The sequence below is a fragment of the Protopterus annectens genome, chromosome 1.part1, assembly GCF_019279795.1.
Source record: "Protopterus annectens isolate FY-2018-M chromosome 1.part1, PAN1.0, whole genome shotgun sequence".
In the NCBI taxonomy this organism is placed as follows: Eukaryota; Metazoa; Chordata; order Ceratodontiformes; family Protopteridae; genus Protopterus; species Protopterus annectens.
This window is the reverse complement of record NC_056726.1, coordinates 1221990403-1221999704: the sequence shown is the minus strand read 5'-3', so window position 1 is coordinate 1221999704 and position 9302 is coordinate 1221990403. Positions and strand designations below refer to the sequence as shown.

General features: G+C 38.2%; 1 protein-coding gene across 4 annotated transcripts in view; it reads left to right on the top strand.

The window, feature by feature from the left end:
* The first annotated feature begins 357 nt into the window (after positions 1–357).
* LOC122809357 overlaps positions 358–9302 on the top strand; it is a 1358270-nt gene continuing 1349325 nt past the window's right edge. For all 4 annotated transcript variants that reach the window (XM_044080823.1, XM_044080814.1, XM_044080796.1 and 1 more), the window contains exon 1: positions 358–467. The gene's annotated coding sequence lies outside the window, so the exon portion shown is untranslated. The remainder of the gene's footprint in view (positions 468–9302) is intronic.

The following is a 9302-nucleotide window of genomic DNA, read 5'->3' as shown; positions in this document are numbered from 1 at the left end:
ACAACTGAAAATTCAAGACTGTTAAGTTGTTGGTATAAGCCTTTGATTTGTTTTATGAACCTAAACATAATTGATGGTGATAATTTTACACTGCTATATAATAAATAATCTTCAAGCTGCTTTAGTAGAGGCAGTGTCTGACAGATTGACAAGAGTTCTATGACATTCTGAAAGGTTTACAATGCTGCCAGACATTATTGACCATTTTGTTTGACCTCACTTTCATCCAGAAACTGGACTTGTTCATGTTTAATGAAATTTGGTAAAATATTTTTACAAAAAAAACTCAAGTGCATTTGGGGTACCTTGGAAAAGAGACAGTCATGCTCACTGCTGTTTTTTGTAATACCTTTTTTCAGATTCTTCATTGAAGGCAACAACTAGGAGTTGGCAGCCCGTCAGTGGGAAAGCAGACAGTTTATCTCCATATTGCAAAAGTGATTGTTGGTGAATGTTTGATACCTCAGGTAAGGTTGAGCAAATGAATGCTTCTTTGTGTTGTAGAGTTCAAAATGTGTAAATATTCAAGAAAAGTGGGCTGATGATCAAAATGACATAGAGACAAAGAGAGTGCCAAGCATCATGCAAGTAACTGTTAGAAGCACATGTTAGCTTTGTAAACTAGGAGGATGAGTACCTTCTATGTTCTGCTGGTCTGAAGGCCATCAGATGTTTTTAAACACCTTTTTATTAAATCTTCACCTGTTAAACCCTAACTTACATACACATACATAAATATAAAACATTAATGTAAAAGAAAACAAATCATTTTTCATTATTTTTATGCATTATAATTATCTTACACTACAAGCCCTTCTCACCACCCTGGAAGACATGAACATCTATGTAGTGACTGAGACATGGTATAAACTAGCTGTGCAGGGCTATAATGCCTTCCATGTGTTTAGACCAGCAACTGTGCAAGAGAGGACAAAAGGTGGAAGTGTATCACTCTACATTCAGAAGAGACTCTCATCAAGGCTGGTAAAGCAACATGTTGCACTAGAGATTTTTCATGTACAAATAACCATCAGAAGGTTCCTGTACCATACATTAGCTATAGAACTTCCTCTATGACAAAGGAACATCACTACATCTATCTACAGGAACTAGAATCACTTAGTATTAAACCCAATACCATTTTCCTAGGTGATCAGAAGTATCTAGCTATAGCCTGGGAAACCTACATCATCACCAGTGCACAAGCACAGAGATCCCTGGACTTTGTCAATACAAATTCCCTGGAACAGTTAGTCACAGTGGGGGATGCCCTGAAACAATTAGTCACAGTGGGGGGGGGGGGGGTAACATCTTGGATCTTGCCCTTTTTAATATGGGAGCATCTTGAGCCATCACTTAAGTATCTTCATCACTTATTAGATCTGACCATAAAGCAGTCTCCATTGAAACAAAACTGAAATCAGAGATGTCTTCCACCCAAGGTACATTTAGAAATTTCTTTAAGACAAACAACATACTCCTAAGTAATACATCGGCAAGTTTTAAATCCCCACCAAACCGAGTTATATCAAATGAATATGCAGAATGTACACCACCACACTATAACAGCATGTAAACAGCTGCATAGATGCAGCTGTACCCCATAGGAACAAGTGCAAGGCGAACTCCAGAAACAAGCCCACATGGTGGAACCATGATGTTAACAAGCTTTATAATAAAAGGAAACGAATTTTGACCAAAAGTAAGAAGAGTTATGACCAGAATGTTAGAGCCCTAGTTACTGAAATGAACAATCAACTCAGGGTCTTAGTAAAATTCACCAAAGCCAGGTTTGAGGCTAAAATAGGTACCTAAGCTAAAGACAATTCCAAGACATTTTTGGTTAAGTTCGTAATCTCAAAAGCACAGTGCAGCAATGCACGGAGATTGTGTACCATGTTACCTACACTGAGGCTGAAGATATAGCTAATGGCTGATGAAATTTATCACTAACTTTACCCCTCTCTCCCCTCTGTCTTTCTCTCAAGATATACTGAAACTGGCACACCTCCAGCTGTCACACAAGACCAAGTCTTAAAATTGCTATCAGAAGCTAGAAATACTAATTGATGGGTCCTGATAGTATCCCTGGATGCATCTTAAATAACATGAAGCATGATTTAGCCACACTCCTAACAGCATTGTTCATTCTCTGCCTCCATACAGGTTTTGTACCAATTGAAAGGAGAACAGCTACCATCATTTCCCTGCATGAGGGAGGACTTTTCCAGAGACCCAGGCAATTACAGACCCGTAATTCTGACCAGCTTGTTATGCAAAGCAATGGAACGTCTTTACCATGGAATTAATTGGTCTGGGCAAACAGAACTTCCAAACACTGGACTTGTCTCTGTTTGGATTCGTCAAGGGCAGGTCATGCTTACTCACTCTGGTGGATTTTTTTGAAAAGGTCACGAAAGCAGTGGATGAAGGCAAAATGGTACACAGCACGTACCTTGACTTGGCCATAGTTTTTGACATAATTCCTCATTCTAGCACAGTAGAAAAGCTAAATAATCTGGGACTAAGCACCTGTGTCACACTCTGGATTGCCAACTAGCCCACAGATAGGATGAAGATAATTAAAATAGGGGAAGTTACTTCTACAAAGAAACCAGTCACTAGCAGAGTCACCCAGGATTCTGTGCTGGAACCTGTCCTGTTTGGCATCTACTTTTCTGAAGTAAAAGCCAATACCAAAGGGCTCTAGTTAACTAAGTTTGTAGATGACTGCAGGCTAGGAGCAATCACTGAATCTCCAAATGACTTAGCCAGCCAGCAGGAAGGGCGTCTCAAATAAATAGCTGGTGTCAAAATCTTGGTCTTAAACTAAATATCAAAAATACATTATTGTAACCTTTGGGAAGTCCTCTACCCCTGGGAACTACCACATTGACAGTACGCGCCTAAGAGTTGACCCACTTGTTTGGTATTTGGGAACTTGTGTGGAGAGTGACCTAATTTTTGACCAACATGTGTCTGTTGTTGTAAGAAAGTTTTAATGTGCTGCACACTTTGTAAACAAAACTGTTTTGTCTAGATCCACGAATGTCATTATCCCACTTTACTCAGCCATCATTAGGCCAGTCATTGAATATAATGCCCCCTTTGTCATGTATCTGTCCAGACACGTGCAACAACTGGAATGCCCAGAGATACCTTACTAAAAGGGTACAAGGCCTAAACAACATGTCCTACGTGGACCAACTCAAAGCCTTGTCTCTATGTTTGGTATTCTACAGACTGCTAAGAGGTGACCTCTATCTGGCACACAAAGCATCTTCTGACCCATTACTGATGGATTTATTTACTGCACATCAGCAAATCAAATGGCATCAGAAATATTCGGTCTAGGGATCTAAACCTCTTCTGAAAAATCAACATAGTGGTTTGGAGAGACAAGTATATTTCGCAGACGATACTGCTGCTGTAGAACCGACTCCCCATCCACATAAAACAAAGTGCAACTTATATCTATGGATGGAAAACAGACAATTTACCCCAGGACTGCCCCCATACTTTTATTGGATAGATGCTTTATCCTATGCATGGGTACCCTCAGATTTATCTATGGTATGATCCCAGTTATTCTCGTTGGGGGTAATAAATAATTATTGACCATAGGATAGGTAAGGCTAATCTATAACCAAATTATATAGGTTATTTTGAACACAGAAAGGGAAACTGGATGTGCTTTGAGTGGTCTGCAAGGGCAGCTAGCCTGGTACTTACCTGTGAACTTTTGAAACTATGTTTTCTTTTTAACAGTACAGTATGACATAAATTGAGCAATTTCTGCTTTCCCTTAAAGCCACTCCTCTGCCTGAACATTACATTGCATGTATTATTATTTTATTATTTATTTATTTATTTGCAGTTGGTTAACCAGGATAGTCCATCGGGCCCATAAGAACCCGTTTTCAATGGAGTCCTGGGGAGAAAAGCTCCAAAACAAAGGTTACAAAAATTATTACAGCAGCTTACAATTTCAAATTATTAGTAGGTTAAACACAAAGCTTTAAAGCAGTGGTAACAAAAGATTGCAGCAGTTTACAATGTCAGTCATTTGTGGGTTGCAAACTAAATAAAGATTAAGCTGTTACAAAGTAATTTTTAGGTTTTATTTTGTAGAACAACCCAGATTTAAGTAGGAGCAAAGAAAGAGTTTAGTTAAAATTTTTTTTTTTTTTTAGAAAAAGAAAGCATTGTGGTAGTATATGTGTAGTTTCTTCAGAGGAATAGTAGGGTTAGAGAACTACAGTTGACTTAATTATTTGGTGTCTGAATAAGTTGAAGGTAGTAAGTGGAGAATAGGCTATGAGGGGTGGGAGCAGGAGCATTCCCAAGAGGATGTTAGATGCGAGTGCAGTGATTTTTTAAAAGCAGGGAGGTAGGTGGTGATACGGATGGAGGGAGGAAGGGAGTTCCATAGTCGTGCCAGGGCAAAGGACAGGAGGTTTTTTCCTGGAGAGTGAAGGGGTTTATACAGCTCAATTAGATTTTGGTTATTAGATCTTAGAATTCTTTGTGGCAGGTGCATTTTAAAGGTAGAGCTGAGAGAGGGACAGAGAGATGGATGAAAAATGAGTTTGTGAGCAAAAGTGAGGTGAATATAGGAGAGATAGTTGGGAAGCTCTAGCCAGTTGAGTTTGTGAAGAGATGTACAGTGATGGGTAGATGATTTGTTACTAGTGGCAAATTTGGCAATTTTATTATAACAGGAGGACAGTTTAGTTTTGAGAGATGATTGTAGGTTTGTTAGGAGAGGGGCACCATAAAGAAGGGAAGGGATGAGAAATGTAGTAGCAAGAGTGAGTTTAGTAGATGTAGTGAGGAATCGATTGTGTCTGTAGAGCATGCCAAGTTTTTGGTGTTTTTTTTTATGTTTAGTTGTAGGTGGCTATTGAATTTAAGCTGATTATCTATTTGGACTCCTAGTAGTTTAGTTTCAGATACTAGTTCAAGAGGTGTGTTATTCTGGCTAGTGATGGAGAATAGTTTTCTATCAATGGTGTTTGTTATTGAGGGGGTAAATATCATAAGTTTGGTTTTTGATTATTTGCACAAAGTTTATTTATTTCTTCATAATTTGTGCCTTCCCTTTTCGAAATACCCCACCTCCTGTTCTTTTATCTCCATTACAATATTCAGTACAGTTACAGTTGTTTTAGATGTTGATTAGCATTTTCTAGTAATTGCTTTTTGGCAGACAGTATCATTAAACTTTGTAAGGCTTTACTATGTTTGGACAATTCAGATCCTATATCCTGTCTCAAAAGAATCACTTCCTCAGTTACAACTATTTGTTCCCCAGACATTTCTGACAAAGTATTGTGTAGGGACTTTTTTTTAATCTGCCAAGTCCTAGCATTTCAAAAAAAAATGTTCCGAATTATCTCTCCCTTTCCCATCACATCTCCAACATATAGTTGGCATCAATCTCTTAGTGATTTTTGAAATCGGGATGACTTCTTTGGCTTCAAATAAGTTGTGCAAAGCCTTCTTTAAGGGATTATTTCTTTTGCATTCACCTGTAAAGGACCCAACTCCTACATGGGATCTTAATTTTGTCCACTAGATCTTAAGTTCACCCTTTAAGCCAGCTTCTTTTGCAGACTTACAGTTTATGTGCTGGAAAACTCTGTTCTTGTTTGCTATTTCTTCTGCCAGGAGAATATCGGAACACCATGGCCTGTCATCTACTGCAGTTTACTCGATATTCCTCAAGGATAGGGTTACATTAAGAACTAACCCTTCCATAATTCCAAAAGTAACTTTAATATCTAATTTGAACCAACCATTTTATCTACCAGTTTTCTTCCCCAAACATTCTAATAGAGGGGTGGTGCCCATGCCCCTTATGGACAGAGGAAGTCTGTAAAAATAGTCAAAACCTTGCTTGCTGACCCTTGTTAACTTTCCCCTAGGGATAGAAAATTGGGTAAAATCTGGGTAAGTTAGTCTATTAATCTCCTATGAACCTCTTTTACTGCACATGCAGATGTTCACAGGAAACTAAGGTTTTAGCTTCAGAGAAGGTAAGACCTTTACAAAAGAGTCCCAATTCTTCATTTTCTTTGTCCAAAACAAGATGGTGGTAAAGTTTTCTAAACAAACATCACCTAGATGGTTGTCAGATTGCATTGTTTTGTTTACTCACACAATAAGAAGGCACTTTACTAATCCAAAGGCTCATTCCACTAGATGTGTGGCAACTTCCATAGTTATCCAGAAGTCCTTCAGTGGAGGAAAAGCAACATGGTCTAAGTTACATTTCTTTGCTAAGCATTATAAATTAGATATGATATCAAGATTCAGAGCTTCGGTTCTGAAAGATCACTTATGATACCATCCAAGGAGAAGGTAGCTTGGGTTTCCATCTCAATAGTTGGATTTGAATGACTGATGAAATCGGATACACAAGTTATCTACTTAACATCAGATCTTTTTCATACTAGTATTTTTCTGAGTCTATAAAAATACGTCCAGCTGTAATTTTGTAAGTACTAGTCACATGTGGTACAGCAGCCTGAAATGCTCGGTGTGTCTGGCAGAAAGTATAAGTCACAAATTGAGTTTAGAAGTGTATAGTGGTTTAAGTCACAAAATGGAGTTTAGAAGTGTGTAATGGTATAAGTCACAAAATGGAGTTTAGAAGTATATAGCGGTATAAGTCACGAAACATAGTTTAGAAGTGTATAGAGGTATAAGTCACAAAATGGAGGTTAAAAGTGTGTAGTGGTATAAGTCACGAAATGGAGTTTAGAAGTGTATAGTGGTATAAGCCACAAAATGGAATTTATTAGAGTGTAGCGGTATAAGGTTTTAGAGACTATTAGGTTATAAAACAGCATTTGCCAGCATACTGTGTTGCTTTATTTATAATTTTTGGTCACTGTAGTCAAAGTGTTCAGTTTGTACGGGTTTGTTGATATCTAGTCATTTTTGATGCAGTAGATTAAGTGTACAAGCCAGGTGCTTTTAATATAATGTTGCACGTTTATTAAGCATAAGAATTTATGCAGAATTTTCCCGTTGAACATCGTGAGTGTGAAACAAAAACTGGAAAGTCACAAACCAATCTACGTAACTGTTATTCTAGGTTGTCAAGTTCAGTACGTAATTTTGGTGACTGAGGGTTTCCTTGTCTCTTTGAAGCAGCAGTTTTGCACAGTCATTTTTCAGTAAATTGCGTAGTGACTGTATTTAAAGGTCAGTCAGTGATTAGAAACATTTGTGCTGACGCATGACGATATTACTCCGCTGTGACTATTAAAGCAGTCACAACACTTTTCATAGCCTTGTGGACTGCAGTTATGTCTTTTAATTTGTATTTGTCTGTGTGTGTGTGTCTGTGTGTGCATGTATCTTTTCATTTATGAGTGATTGCACCTTAAGGGGGTATGGATAAATATTTCAGTTTCACAGATGTCTATAGTTCCTCCTCAGTTTAGCTACCATGCATATATCCTAGTCTGCCTCCCCTTGCTTGGCTTTCTTTTTCATCCCTTTTCCTGAGCAGCACTTAAAATTTAGGTTGCAGAACTGATTAAAGAAAACATTTGTCTGAATGAAGTAGTGTCTATCTTCCCTACCTCATATAGGCTTGCCACCTCTCCGTTTTTTTTCCGGACTATCAGGAAATCAAACTGATTCTCCGGTAGTCCAGAAAACACTGTACAAACTCCAGTATTCTGTTTCAAAAAGGAAACAGACTATCGGAGTTTGTAAATCGGCTGATTTACTATGCTTTTTTTACAGAAAAGCATAGTAAATCAGCCAAAAGCAGGCGGCGGGAACGAAAAAAGAGGGCGTTCCCGTTGAGTGATGCTGTCATGACATCACAAAACAGGAGGTATGTTGGCAGGGGAGGGGGTTGGGGTGGGCGGGGTTACTGGTGACGCGAGGGGCGTGGCTTTGCTCCGGTTTTAGCCGTGCAGGAAGGTGGCAACCCTAACCTCATAGATTCTGAATTATTCAGTTGACATGTTGGGCTCTGTTACCATTTTTGTATGTCTGAGCAGGCCAAGCTAGTGAAGGAGGCTTACCAGACAGCATACCATATCCACAGCTTAACATTTCATATTAAGTTCAAATTTTGATTTTGTAGACCTTTAACAAATGTAGACAGCAGCAACTGACACTGGAGTACTGCATAAGAAAAACTGAAGGGAGGGACGTTTTATCATATCTTCAGTGCTTGACACCTCTCGAACATGTGGGATGTTTAAATTTATTGTTTGCTGAATCCTGTCTGTTTGTGGGTCAAGGGCAGCCACTGTGTTTTATATTTGGGTTCATGTCAAATGATAGAGTTTTTGGAAACTCGAACTTCATATGGTCAAGACCATATGTTCACCTTTCTGAAAACTCGAAGCATTTGTATGGACATTTTATTTTATTTTATTTATTTATTTATTTATTTTATTTTACATTTGTTGACCGGGCTAGTCTGGCTGGATACATGTTCATTTTCAGCAGAGGCCCGAGGAGAAAAGCTCCACTATATACCGGTACATTACATAAAATACATTACTATAAGATACAACTTATAAGGATTAATGAACTAATTGAATGTAGGATATTAACAATACAGAAGCATTTTTACAGAAATGCACAGTTCTTAAATTACATCATTTTTACAGAATATGTATAATACTTAAAATACTAAATACCAAGTAGAATTCCTAATCCCATGTTATTAGGAAAAGCATGAGTAGTAATTTTGAAAAGAAAGAAAGAGGTAGCACATGCAAAGGTCTATACTATATAGTATTGACAGTTATGATAATACATTTGTGCCAGGGCACCAGTTCTAAGAAATGGAATTGCACAGCAGGGAGAAAAGTGTAGGTTTAAGTGAGAGGGTAGATGACAGGATCCAGAGGTGTATTGAGTAAAGAGAAAAGATGTTATAGGAAAAGTAATATCTAAGTGGATATAAGGTGAGCTACAGAGGAGGAGTGATACAAGTAGTAGAGACAAGTAGAGAAAGTAATGGAGAGAGTTGTAAAGAGAGTTGGGCACTTAAGTCAGTCAGGATTAGAGCAAGGGCATAGCCAGTTGGATTTGAAATGGTACCTTAGTTGTTTCTTGAAAAGTTTTGATGAGCCTAGGGAGGTCAGTTCTATGGGAAGTTTATTCCAGTAAGAGCCAACAACATTTGTAAACAAGGAGTCACCAGCTTTATTGTGTGATTTGAGAGTAGTGACTAGCAGTTTGTTTGCTGAGCGGAGGGAAGTAAGATTCTTGTAGGGGGTGACAAGGTTATTAAGTATTGGTGTATTATTAGGGTAATGGAG